General features: G+C 45.5%; 1 long non-coding RNA gene and 1 pseudogene across 3 annotated transcripts; both read left to right on the top strand.

Moving 5' to 3' along the window:
• The first annotated feature begins 1,158 nt into the window (after positions 1 to 1,158).
• LOC308676748 lies at positions 1,159 to 10,626 on the top strand. 2 transcript variants are annotated; one of them, XR_014028360.1, is made up of 4 exons: positions 1,159 to 1,187; positions 1,590 to 1,678; positions 8,814 to 8,875; positions 10,137 to 10,626. It is a non-coding gene; the product is annotated as an uncharacterized lncRNA (long non-coding RNA). The 2 variants fall into 2 exon arrangements; XR_014028361.1 differs by lacking the exons at positions 1,159 to 1,187; positions 1,590 to 1,678 and adding an exon at positions 8,156 to 8,487.
• Positions 10,627 to 11,016: 390 nt separating this feature from the next.
• On the top strand, positions 11,017 to 11,895 carry LOC308676276 (annotated as a pseudogene). The gene has a single exon. The product of its transcript is annotated as an uncharacterized misc_RNA (transcript).
• The last annotated feature ends 2,447 nt before the right edge of the window (positions 11,896 to 14,342 follow it).

The following is a 14,342-nucleotide window of genomic DNA, read 5'->3' as shown; positions in this document are numbered from 1 at the left end:
GGGGACCTCCTGCACCCCTAATTTGGGACAGAGCCTTGGCATTCCCTAGGTGGGTGCACCCTCCAGTCCCCCCCAGCCCTCCTGGCTTCCTCCTGACTCCTCCTCCTCTTCTGCCCACCACTGAGATTTTCCTCAGTTGCCTGAACACCCACCCTCCCCTTTTCAAATGCAGGCAGACCACTCCCCTCGCTCTTGCTGGAGGTGGAAGAGGAGGAGGAGGAGGAGGAAGAGGAGGAGGGGGCTCTGCCCCTTCTGGCTTGTTCCTCCAACTACATCTCCCTTCACTTTGCAGCAGGAAGGGGAGGGGGGGTCTAAAGCTGCTGGGCCCCCCCACCCCAATTATGAGCTCAGCCCGTGCTCCCTTTTCAATCAAAGGCTCATCTATGGCATAGCTGGTCCCCCCTCCCCAGAAAGTCCCCTTCTTTAGCCACCTGGCACCGCGGGGTCCCCCCTCCAAAGCAATGCCAAGGGTTTTTTTTGGGGGGTGGGTGGGTGGGTCTGTTCACCTTGCGAGACCCTGCGGATTGGGCGGGATGGGGCCCTCTCTGCTCTCCCCCTCCCCGACCCCCCCCCGACCCCGGTGCCCCCCCTCTGCTCCTTCCCTCACGGGGGCTCTGCGCTGCCAGGCTGTCCCTCCCCCCACATAAGGGAGGGTTTTAAACCCACCCACCCCCCTCCAGGTTGGCAAATCGGGGAGTGGGCTTCAGACCCCGCCACAACTCCTCCGAGAGGAGAGAGCGAGGCTCCACGGTCCTGGTGGGGCCCCCTTCTCCTGTCTCTCTCATTCTCTCCCCTTCCTCCTCCTCTTGCACATCCACTCACTCACTCGCTCACGCATACTGATACACACATCTCACACACGTATTCGCATACACACACATACACACACAAAACCATCATGGCGGCCCCAGGAAGCCCAAAAGGGAACACTCGCCGCGCGCGGGTAGATGGGAATGGTAGTTTTTTCGACCCGGCCAGACACATCCGGCTCTATGAGCGCTGGGGAGAAATGGGGACTACAGTGAATATGGCAGGCAAAGATTCCGCGCAAGGAAGTATGGGGAGTGTGGTTTTTTATTTTCCGGCTCAACGCCTCGGGTGCCTTAGTTGCTATGGCCAGGAGAGGTGTTTTGGACTACAGCTGGGATGGCAGGCGGCAGCTGGAACGGTAGTGCTTCATGGGAAAGGTAGTTTTGCTTACCCACCGTATTGTATTGCGTCTTGCTCTCAAAGAGACGTATTTGGACTACGGTGTAAGATGGTCACCAAGGATCATGGGAATGTAGTTCTCTCTTCACGGCCCGTTCCTTCCTATCTTTATGCCATTGGTTCCTAAAATCTCAAGAGCGCCTGGACTACAATTAACATGGTGGGCGGAGTGTGTGTGTGTGTGTAAATTCAGTGGGAAGTGGTTTAAAAACGCTGGCCAGAGTCTCACTTTCAATTGAAATTAATAATTAACTGTGGTTTATCTTAATTAACAATTTACACCCTACTACACCAACCCACATGTGTAGAACCGCCCCTTTCTGTTTTGGTCTTGATTATGTCTGAGCATGTGCAGGATTTTTTTTGTTTTTTTTACACAGGGAAAGATATTTGCATTTTTTCTTAAAGAGGAAAGAACTTGCACGTAAAAATGGATCGTTTGCCAAAGTGAATTCAGAAAAATAAAAATGTAAGGAAAAATATTGGTTTTTAATACCGTGAAAACATTTCATGTTCTACAATAGAAAGCACAATTCCAACCTGCTAAAAACTCAAATTTATAATGGCCATTTTAATTTGGACTAAGTAATTAATCCATTTAAAATCATCAAATTATGTTCCAATGTATTTAAACAAGATACAATATTTAAACAAGATACAATATGAGCAATATTTCAAATAGTGAGATAAACATTTCTATTATGAATGGATGTTCTGATTGCAACTGAACAGCAACATACCCAGAGCCAGTGCTTTTTTTGTAAAAGAAAAAGGTGCCAGAACTCACACGTGTCATACAACCCGCCTTGCCTACCCTACAAGGTTCCATCCAAAAAAGGTGCTGGAACTCCGTTCTGAGCATTCTATGACAAAAAAGCCCTGCCCAGAGCTAAAGCCTAAATCTGACAATTTAAGCTTGCTTGTGGCTTGACTATTTCCAAATAAGAGTGTTATTTGTATATCAGAATCAGCTGGGAAGCAAGATTATGAAATAGTGAAAAATGTCAGTCTAACATGTTTGTGTGAACATATGTATGCATATTTGCAGACTTGACATCAAAATGAAATCAATAATGTGCATAAAATGATCTCAAGAAAAGTGATTACTATATAAGTATAGAAAATTTATAGAGTATTCTCCTTTAAGTAGAAATACATGTGAATATTTTGTGTGGATGTTTGTTTTATTATGGCTGGTCACAGTCAGCCTGATGTTTAGACTGGATTTTGCGTGTTTGTCCACATATCAAGCCTTTCCCAAGGACCTGGGATAGGCATATGCACTTGTTTAATTAAAGATATCATAACACAATGTAAGTTGTTGCAAGTAAAGTTGTGTTTTGCAATTGACTGATGGTGATTTTGCCAACGCTGTTGGTGCTCAGCTGGTGCTCCAGATGTTTTGGGTTTGCACCTTTGGTATTATTTTTGCTTTCTTTTGCCACAATCATCCTACCTCTATCTGTGGGTCTTTGTATTTTGAATTTTTTCTCTTCTGCTTTCCCCAGCTACCGTGACCTCTACTATTCAGACTTTTCTGTCTTTCTTATTGACAATTATTGAATATGGGGTGCTTTATGGTGTTATTATTACTATTTCTTCACAACAATATAATGTTACATTTGACACTGGTAGTTGGTCTTCCTATGCAATGATTTCTTCCCAAAAAGCTAGGTTGTCACAATTTATCGATGTGGTGTATCTGTGGATCCAAGCAGTGTGTGGCCTTTTGCAATTGACAGATGGAAATTCTGTCAATGCAAATTTTTTAAGTGCCAGCCAAGAATTGTTTTGGCAATGTGCCAATAACCCTGGGACTACCACATCCAATTTATGCCATACTGTAAGACTTCAATTTCAGTTTCCAGATCTTGATACTTTGCAATCTTCTCCAAATCGGCTTCGATTCCCTGGTATTGCCACATCAATTATCCATGCTTTCTTTTCAACCAGTTGTATCTGGTGTGTTTATCATTATTAGCATACTTATTCTGCTCACTTGTGCAGACCTCTACTTAGTACCTTGAATTTTCTCCCTTGAATCTCAGGGAAATAAACCCTAACTAAATGTTGCCTCCTAGTGGTGAAACCTTGTGATTCCCAATGTGAAATATCTTAAGTTTGAAAGAGCTGTTCCAACCAAGTTGCAAGGTTGAATCACCTGTTTTGAACCTGGAACTGAGCTGTTTTGACTTTAAAATACTTTCGGACTGTCAAGACCCCATAAGGACAAAACACCCAAGGATATCTTGCACACCACCAATGCCCCCTTCTAATATTGGCTGGTTCTATGGCCTTCAGTATTTCAGGCCATCTGAGATTCAGCCTGAAAATGTTTTTAGTGCTGATCTTGGTTGTTCATTCGCAGACATTTTGTTAGCCAACTAGCGCAGGGGTCCCCAACCCCCGGTCCATGGACCAGTACCGGGCCACGGCATGCCAGCAACCGGTCTGCACAAATAAGCAAAGCCCCCTCCGTGGGATGCAGGCAGCACACAAAACCACTCCCCCTGTGGTCCACGGAAAAACCTCTCTCCATGGAACCGGTCCCTGGTGCCCAAAAGGTTGGGGACCTCTGAATTAGGGCATCCCTGTTATCAGCCACAAACTTCACCCTCGCATTTGTGATGTTCCTTAGTTAGGTAATGAAATGTTTGCTGTGAACAATCAAGTGAATGCTCCAACACTGGAGGTTTTTAAGAAGAGACTGGACAGCCATTTGCCTGAAATGGTGTAGGGTTTCCTGCCTGAGCAGGGGGTTGGACTAGATGACCTCCTAGGTCCCTTCCAACTTTTATTATTATTATTATTATTATTATTATTATTATTATTATTATTATTATTATTATTATTATTATTATTATTATTATTATTATTATTATTATTATGCTCAGATAGCACCAGGAACTCTACAGTTCCTCTGAGCTATAAATATTCTACTGATAATAATTTAGATTTAGAACAGGGGTCTTCAAACTTGTCCCTTTTGTGGACTTCAACTCCCAGAATTCCTCAGCCAGACACGCTGGCTAAGGAATTCTGGGAGTTGTCCACAAGCCATAAAAGGGCCAAGTTTGAAGACCTCTGGTTCAGAAGATGCTTCCTTGTGATCAGGAAAGTAGATGATTCACAATCTCCACTGGGGAAAAAAGACCAGGAGTCTTTTAGCATCTTTTCCAATGAACACATTTTATTAAGCTGAGCCCACTAAAACCTCTGTCCATTAATAAAATGTCAGAAAAGGTGCTATTCCCTCCAGAGGCAAGATAGCTATCTTCCTTCATTGTCTACTCTACAACAATGAATACTGAGAGTTGAAGTCCGCACACCTTAAGGTCTCCAAGGTTGAGAAACACTGGCTTATGTGGATATCTTGGTCACATGAAGCCCGCTGGCACCTTAAGAAATTGGTCCTTATGAAGACCTTTTAATAACCTCTAAAATTGTCAAACAAACGCCCAGGAGAATTGGTATCTTTGAAGATTGGTTACCAAAATTTGAAACCTGGGTACTATTAACTGCACAGAGTTCTAATTCAGTTGACCATTACTAATCTCCTTTCTCCTTTGCTGCATTCATATGGCTGATAGACAGGTCTGTTCTCTTAATTTTCCAGGGCGTCATCAGATAATCATGGGCGTGGTATTTCTTGGACAGGCAGGAAAGATATACTAAAATTGAACGTTCTCAGCTGATCCATTCATTAAATGAGAAGGAGTGTCTTGCCTGGAGCAGCCTATTGCTTCATGGAGGGCTAGTAGAAGAAGCTATCCTTCTGCTTTATTGACAGCCATTTCCATATCCTGCCTTGGAGTAACCAGTAGACCTGGGAGGTAAAAGAAGATGGAGACTCTTGCCGACATGTGTCTTGATTGATGACTCACTTGTGGAGATGGTTAGCAGCATCAAATTCCTGGGTGTGCAGCTAATAACTAGGCTGGCTTGGTCACTCAACAGCGAGACACTGGTGAAGCGGCCACAGCAGCGCCTGCATTTTCTGCATCACATGAGAAAAAATGCATCTTCCTTCCCCTGTCCTGACCACTTCCTACAGAGGGGCGATCGAGAGCATCCTGTCATATTGCATTGCAGTCTGGTTTGGAAGCGTTACTGCTTCAGACAGGAAGGTGGTGCAGAGAGTGGTGAGGATGGCAGGAAAGATTATTGGCAGTTCCCTCCCCTCCATCCAGGACGTAGCACATAAGCGTTGCTTGAGGAGGTTCGCAGGATTCATGACCTGCTTTCCTTGTTACCTTCTGGGAGGAGGGGGCTCTGTGGTATCCGAAGCAGAACATCCAGATTCAGTCACAGTTTTGTCCCATACAGTAATCAACCTTGTGAACTCTCAAGCTTCCTCTTTCTGCTATGTATCCAAGATGAACAATGATTAATATTTATAGGTATTTATATGTAAGGTAAAGGTAAAGGTTCCCCCGCACATGCGTGCTAGTCGTTTCCGACTCTAGGGGCCGGTGCTCATCTCCGTTTCAAAGCCGAAGAGCCAGCGCTTGTCCGAGGACGTCTCCGTGGTCACGTGGCCGGCATGACTAGACGTCAAAGGCGCACGGAACGCTGTTACCTTCCCACCGTAGTGGTCCCTATTTTTCTGCTTGCATTTTTACGTGCTTTTGAACTGCTAGGTTGGCAGAAGCTGGGACGAGTAACAGGCGCTCACTCTGTTATGCGGCACTCGGGATTCGACCCGCCAAACTGCCGACCTTCTGATCGACAAGCTCAGCGTCCTAACCCACTGAGCCACCGTGTCCCTATGTAAGGATGTAGGGATATACATATGTATATAGTATGTTTATATGTGTATTATGTGTCCCACTTTTGAGAACAGACAACAGAATTTCATTTTTAATGCGTGCCAGTGTACCCACAGTAAAAAAATGACAATAAAGGTTATCTATTTCCCACAGTGCCCTGGATATAGTACAATACTGTACTACAGTAGTACTTCTGCAGTATTGTGAGAAGTTGATGTGATGGCTTACTACTGCATCCACATGGAGTAATGCTGGTTAATATTAATTTTTCTGGAGACCTGTCAGATAGTTCCCTGGAAAATAAACTAGTTCTGACCATCAGTGCAACAATCACAGAAAGTGTTCTACATAGTGGTCATATCTTAATTGAGAATGTTAAACTGAGATGGGAAAACTGCTGACTTATTCAAATTCTCACTCAGCCATGAAATTTAAGGAGCATCTGGAGCAGATAAATTTAAGCAGCATTTTAGTCTTAGCCTGAGCACTCCTGGAAAAAACTAAATACTCTAATTTAACTTGCTTGCTATAACTTAACTAACACACCTGGAATACTGCAGTCAATTTTGGTCACTATATCACAAAAAAGTTGAGAGTTTGGAAAAAATTCAGAGAAGAGCAACTAAGATGATCAAAGGCTTGGAGACTAAAACGAAGAACGGTTGCAGGACTTGGGTTTGTTTGGCTAGCTAGCCTAAAGAAGAAATAGGGGAGACATGATAGCAGTGTCCCAGTATCTGAGGGGCTGCCACACGGCAGAGGGGGCCGGGTTGTTCACCAAAGCACCAGAGGGAAGACTAGAAACTGATCAAATAAAGAAGCAATCTGGAATTAAGGAGAAACTTCCTGACAGTGAGGACAATCAACCAGTGGAACAGCTTACCCCCAGAAATCATGGGCACTCCATCACTGGAAATTTTCAAGAAGAGACTAGACATTCACCTGTCTGAGATGGTATAGGTTCTCCTGCTTGAACAGGGGGCTGGACTAGAAGACCTTTAAGGTCCCTTCCAGCTCTATTCTATTCTATCCTGAAGATTGAATAGAAACACAGCAAAAACTTGCTCCCTAGCCACTGTTTGCAACCTAAAGTTCTATCTTAAAGGAAGAAATAGGAGAGGATGCATTTAATTATCACAAAAGGAATAAGGAGGAAACAAGGATATATGTATTAGGAACATTTTTGACAAAGGGAAATAAAGCTTTTTAAGTAGACAGGATGCTCCTGCAGAAAGAATATTAATTTTTAAATAGTTCTTCATAAAGAGGTGGGCTGGATAAATGCTGTGGTGAGGAGCTTCCTCAAATGGGTAATGCTAAAGAGGGTTTAAGATAAGCTTTTACCAGCCTGATGCCCTCACTACAGGAATCATCATCTAAACCAGTTGATTAGGCTTCCAAAGGAATAGTGGAAGATGTTCTCCACCAGGAAGGGAACTGGAAGACACTTGCTGCTGGGGGTTGATTCAGGCCAGTATTTCTCAACCATGTCAACTTTAGGATGTTACTGCTTTAAGTAATGGCTGGCTGGGGAATTCTGGGAGTTGAAGTCCACATAACTTGCCAAGCTTGAAAAACACTGGTCTGTGGGATTCCTGGAAGCCTGAGTTCAACTCAAAGGAAAGCTTACTTTTAGTAAGAATGAATAGCAATTAAATGAGCTTCATAGGCAGGTAGCAACCAAGCACACACCTTTTCATGCACACCACACAACTGCAAAGTAAGATTTGGGGTCACGCAACACCCAGTTGCCGCCCAAAATTTACTAATGTGGAAGTGCAAGGCTTTCCCACTTTCATTCAGGTTCACAGGCCACATTAAGGCAAGGTGTTGTTTTGCTTATTTGGTTGAGCAGGTTGTGTGGACCTGCTCAAGTGTGGCCAAAGCCCCATAGCATGCACCCCTAACCGCAAGAGTCCAAATCCTCAATGGGAACCGTTTCTTCCCAAAGCCGCAATGCACATTCAGGAAATTCTGAAGGCGGGATTTAATTAACAGAGTTGGGTGGGACCTTGGAGGTTTTCTAGTCCAACCCCCAGCTCAAGCAGGAGACTCATACCATTTCAGACAAATGGCTGTCAAGTCTCTCTCTCTCTCTCTCCCTCTCTCTTTTTTTGCATCCTTTCCTCCAAAAATCTGGTGCTGAAATGCACCCTCCCTTGCCGGTGGTCCTCTGACCCAAACGATCAGATGCCAAAAGCCAACCTGGGTCAGAAGGAAGAGTTAAAGTGATAGAGCTGAGAGTCTCCTCCACTTCCTAGACAGAAAGAAGGCAGCATATGAAGCTCGGAGGGACATTGAATTGGGATGGGAAACTTCCTGTCGGCGAAGAGAAGGGCGCGCGCATGCGCAAGCGCGTAGTTGAAGGCAGGGGAAACTGCCTGCTTTTCCAGCAGCTGGGAGTGGGGTGGGGGTGGATCCCTAAGATCCCAGTCCCCTGCCCAAGAAAAAAGCGGGCTGGGTGGATAGAAGAGCTGGATCCCACCCCGCAAAGAAATATTTTTTGTGCGTGAGTACTGTAGGCTTTTCCCAGCACAAGAGCCCTGCAAAAGCTAGGCTGGGCGGAGTTTGGGCACCAGGTAGAATATTGGGGGTGGGCGAGGAGGAAGTTCTTGGCCCCTCCGCCCAGGGGTGTGTGTGTGTCTGTGTGAGAGAGAGAGGGGGGGGGGGGGTAGATTGCAAATGGGGAGAGCGTTCTCTCTCTCTCCCTCGTTGCCTCTTTCTCTTTAAAAAGAGACTGGACAGCCACTTGTCTGAAATGGTAGAGGGTGTCCCGCCTGACCAGGATAGAAGACCTCCAAGGTCCCTTCTGTATTGTATTCTTTCTTTCAACAGGGGTGATGGAATAGGGCAGAGCCAACCTTGGGATCCTGGGAATTCCCGTGGCTTCTTGTCAGGTAGGTAGAGGGGCAACTTGTCAATGCCCGCGTGGGCTGGAGGGGCTGCCCCATTCGATGCCGGTCAGTACAACTCGCCTTTCTGTGTAGTTGCCCCACAGAGGAGGGTGAACTGCTCCTGGGTAATTAGCACCCCCCCTATTAGGGCATCATCGTTCTTGGAGACAGGAATAGCAGAAGTGGCACCATAGCAATTGGTAAGAGATTGAGAAAAGACGCACCAAGAGACCTTTTGTGAAATGGGCAGGGGGGGTTGGAGAGACCCTAGTGTACATGCTCCACTGTGCAAGCCTGGAGGAGGCCACGTCTGTTGCCAACCCCTTGAAGTTATTGTGGGGTTAAATGTGAGGGGAGAAATCTTCGGGCTCCTAGAGGAAGGATGGACATCATTTAATTAAACACATATATGTATCTTATATCAGTAGAAGAGAATGTATGTAGTTCAGGATTGAACGGTGGAATCCATGGTGCTTTTTGAGCTTGATTGTTTTCTTGCAGACATTTCATTACCTAGATAGGTAACATCTTCGATGCTCAAAGGGAGGGTTTTTCCCCCTCTTACTTATGTACAGCTAGGCCTCAAATTATAGCCATTCATTTAGTGACCATTCGAAGTTACATTGGCACTGAAATCGTCCTAAATGAGTCAGTTGGCAAGTGCCCAGGTTTTGATCACAAGGCGAAGGGGAGGCTGCAATGGTCAGAAGTGTGAAAAATAGTCAGCAGCCAGTTTTTTCCAACGCTGTTGTAACTTGGAACAGTCACTAAAAAAATGGCTGTAAACCGAGGACTACCTGCAGCACATCTTCAATCCCAACTAACTTTCAGGGTTGTTGAAAGGATAAAGTAAAGGAAGGAATTCATGTTAAAAGTAAAATTAAAAAAATAAAATATAAATAAACTTTTTATGAAAGAGATTGGTACAGATAGTAGAAAGTTTGCTCCAAAATTCAACTTTGAGATTGGAAGCAAATTTTTGATGCTGGTCAGAGGTGGCTGGATAACCAAAGAATATATTTACCTTTTATGAAGCTTGGATGTAGACCTTGATGACCGAGTAAGGATTTGAATTCGGTCGTCTCTGGTCTTTTATCTTCCACTTTTGCCTCTATGTTATTCTGGGTTGGACAATGGTCCATCCATTCCTTCATCCCAGAAGATGGCCAGCTAGAGATGCTTGTGAAGAGGAAAGAAGAGGGCCGGTCAATAGAACGGGGAATGAGCACATTTCACAGCTTATTTCTTTCTCTTTCTTGGGCAGCGTTTCCTGGATGGAGATCCAGTATGATTTCTTTGATGGAGGAAAGGGAAGAACTGCAGGTTGTGAAAGAAAACCTGGGCCAAGAACCAGAAGAAAAGGAAAGCAGACAAGATGCCCACACAGGTTACGGCAGCGAGACTTTTAGTAGCGCAATATTGGAAGAAGGAAGAACTGCCGACTATAGAAGAATGGACTTTAAAAGTTTCCAATTTGGCGGAAATGGCAAAGATCTCAGCATACTTGAAAGACCAGTCGCAACAGAGATACATTGTGGAATGGAGGAGATGGATTGATTATATTCAGAATAAATATGGGACTAAAAAGTTTCACTTAGCATTTGAATAAGTAGCGGATTTATATGATGTATAACTAGTTAGTAGTTATTTTATTAAGAGTTAAAGTGCGATAGAATTTAATATTTTATTGTTGTTTGCATATTTTAGATTATGTTTGTTTGTATTTTTATACCCTGTATTTAGCTCTGGGAAGTCGGGGAGGGGAGGGGAGGGGGGTTGTTTGTATTTAAAAATCTATTGTAAAACCTTTTCAATAAAAAAAAAGATGCCCACACAGTTGAGTGGATAACAAAATTCTGAACTGAATGAACAAATGAACGGATGATATCTACATGCTCTTGGCAGTAGAAACATAAAATGGAGTTTAAAACATTTATTGAATTATTTGTACGGCAGGTTTAGAGCCCATCCATTTCCCTCAGCAACTGAAAATATAAACATTTTAATCAAAAAAACCCCACACATATTTATTCCTTTATAATCTTTTTGGGTCTTACTAGAGGTTGAAAAGACTACAGAGAATGACGACTGAGAAGAGGAGGAGGAGGAGGAGGAGGAAGATGAGGAAGAATCTCTAGTTGCCAATGAGAGCCAGGATCCCGAAGGTCCACTTGAGGTTCCCTCACAAGTCCTGGACTGGGAGGAGGTGTGTGAGGCTCTACACAGCAGGATGGGGTCAGGAAAGCCAGTCCCAAAGGGGAAAACACCTCCGGGGGAGATATTCCTGGGGTTACCAACATTATCGTCCCAACTTCTGTTGTACGTGTATCATCTCCCCCCGATTCTTTGACTGCCCTGATTGTGGGAAGCTGATTCCCACCTGATCCGTCCCCAACAGGTACACACTGGGGAGAGACCTTCTGGGTGCCGATCCTGCACCAAGAGCTTCCCTCAGAAGTCGGACTTGGTGCGCCACGAGTGCTCGCACGCTGGGGTCAAGCTGTACTGGTGCACCCAGTGTGGCAAATCCTTCTCGGAGAGTTCCCATCTCATCCGCCACCAGATGATGCGTTCTGGGGAGAAACCTGTGTGTGGCAAGCATTACGGGGACAGCTCCTACCTCACGGTGCACCAGCGAGCCCACACAGGAGCTCGGCCTTACCGCTGCGCTCTCTGTGGTAAGAGCTTTGGCCGATCCTCATCTCTCATTTGTCACCAGTGAGTGCACGGGGTCCCAGCGCCTCTCCTTAGGGACAAACCTCGTCCCCGGGGCGTTTGGATAGCATTTGCCTGCCTATCGGGGGATGGGGGGACGCAGAGCAAATTCTCAGAGGAAATCCACGTCACGGGCGCCATCTTTTGCATTATCTGTGCTGTCCCTGCCGCCCCCTCCCTGGATTGACCCTTGTTCCATGAGGACTATGGGATGGCACTGGGGGAATAGAATAAAAAAAGGGCAGTCAAATGGCAGAGAAGCACAATGTTGTCGAACCTGCTGGAAGAATGCAGGATTGGATGGATAGCGGAGATCACCTTGGTTGCTAAGGCGATCCGATGGAGGAATAACTCCTGATTTTGTGACAGCTGATGGACCACATCAGAAAGGCTGACAGAGGGTGGAAGAAGCTCTTGGCTGAGATTATTTTGTAGTTGGGAATGATGAGAGTTAGATAACTGGAGGGTCTTTGGCTTATTAAAGTTGATTTCACATTATTGATTATTAGAACGGCACAACAGGATCGTATTCCAAAGCCAAGGATCAATTGCCTGACTTACAAAATTGAGTCCCTTGGTTTGCCTGGGGTAATTAACTGCCGGGAGAGTGATGTGTTGATTGCTAAGGTAATCCGTGGGGCAATAATTTGGTTTCTGAAGCAGCACTGAAAAAGAAAAATGTTGATGACCCATCAGTTGACTAGGTTATTTGCTTCCTAGGGCCAGAATAGGTTTTTTGGGGGGCAGCAGGTAGCTGAGAAAAGAATGCTGCCTTGGTATCTAGGTAACTAAAATCGTGGAAATCTTTAGTAAACCTTTGCTTGTTGAAAGAGGAAGATTAAAAAAAAATGGCCCTGTCATTGTACATGATTGGTTGTCATGGTAATAGAAGAACATTACATGGGTTGATGGCTAATGAAGTGGAAAGCAAGGAACCTGACAACTAGCTTTATTTATTTAGCTGCTTCACCAAAGGTAGAACTTGATTGATTGAGATGAAGTTCATCAGTTCTGTGGTTGTGCTTACAGAAACATCAGCTATGCTTAACGCTATGTTTGCTGATTTGGGATCCAAATGCATCTTGGAAATTGTCTGCTTTAACCAGTTTATTATAGGCATCTGTCCCAATCTGGAGCCTTCCAGATGCATAGCACTACAACTCCCATCACTCTAGGTCAGCATGCGTAGTCGCTAAGTTGCCCAAATTAAATGGAAAGTCAGGGGAAAGCTATACTACACAATTGTCAGGCTACTTCAGTTTGTATCTGAGTTTCACCACTTTTGGCTGGCCTTTTGGAGACAGGCCCATGAGAAGGGAGCAGATAAATGATCATTCAACTCTGGTACTGTCTACATCAGAGTTCCCCAACTTTTCGGGGTTGGCAGCCCAGAGTGTGGGGAGGGGGGAAAGAAGGGATGGTTTTATTGGGGGTGGGGCTGAACACCTGAGACGTTTGCACAAGCGGGGCACCAACATGATGATTGTGCGAGTGGGGCTGCGAACACCCACAATGCTTATGATGCTTGCGCAAGTGGGGCCATGACTGCCTGTGATGCTCATGACGCGTGAGCGGGCTGCAAACACCCGCAGGGCTCATGACATGCAAGTGGGGCTGCAAACCCCCGCGATGCTCTTAGTGACACTTGGGCCAGTGGGGCTGTGTGCGTGTACACAAATGCACGCACCGGCCAGCCACTGAGGAAACGCAGTGGCCAATAGGCCACAGCTTGGTAGTGGCCTGTGGCCCACAGGTTTTGGGACCCCTGGTCTACGTTGCTTGGGGGTGGATCTTCAGGGAGGTTTTTTCTTGACCGCAGAGTCCTCGGCGCTCTCTGAGCTTGGCTGTTTGCTTGCAGATGTTTCGTTACCCAACTAGACATCATCATCACCCCGGTAGTTCAAGCTAAATTGCGCATGTTCTCTTCTGTTGGAACTTTCCTTGACTTCCTCCTGGACGTGCCACGGATTGCAAGGAGGAAGACTTTCTACTCTGCCCTGCAGGATTCCACAGTTGCCTGAAAAGATTGTTTGTGCAGAGTTGCGTGAAGCTACAGAGAGGGTGAGGAGGACACCATTGGGCAGTTTGTCCTCGGCTTGTGACCACAATTGAGCCTCCCCCCTCCCCCATTTCTGTTGCCAAGGGGGACATTTTCTAAGTGAGTTTTGCCCCATTTCACGGCCTTCCTTGACACAGTTGTTAAGTGAATCAGTGCAGTTGATAAGTCAGTAACACGGTTGTTAAGTGAATCTGCTTTCCCCGTTGACTTTGCTTGTCAGAAGGTCGCAAAAGGGGATTGCATGACTCCGGGACACAGCAACCGTTATAAATATGAAACAGTTGCCAAGTGTCTGAATTTTGGATCACGTGACGATGGGGATGCTGCAATACGAAGAACGGCTGCGGGACTTGGGTTTGGCTAGCCTAAAGAAAAGAAGAAACAGGAGACATGATAGCGGTGTTCCAGTATCTGAGGGGCTGCCACAAAGAGGGGGTCAAACCATTCTCCAAAGCACCCGAAGGCAGGACAAGAAACAATGGTTGGGAACTGATCAAAGAGAGAAGCAACCTAGAACTAAGGAGAAATTTCCTGATAGTGAGGACAATTTACCAGTGGAACAACTTTGCCTTCAGAAATTGTGGACACTCCATAACTAGAGGTTTTTTAAGAAGAGACTGGACATTCACCTGTCTGAGACGGTATATAGGTTCTCCTGCTTGAGCAGGAGGCTGGACTAGAAGATCTCCAAGGTCC

This window comes from Vipera berus (genome assembly GCF_964194415.1).
Source record: "Vipera berus genome assembly, chromosome: W".
NCBI lineage: Eukaryota > Metazoa > Chordata > Lepidosauria > Squamata > Viperidae > Vipera > Vipera berus.
This window is presented reverse-complemented; position numbering and strand designations above follow the sequence as displayed.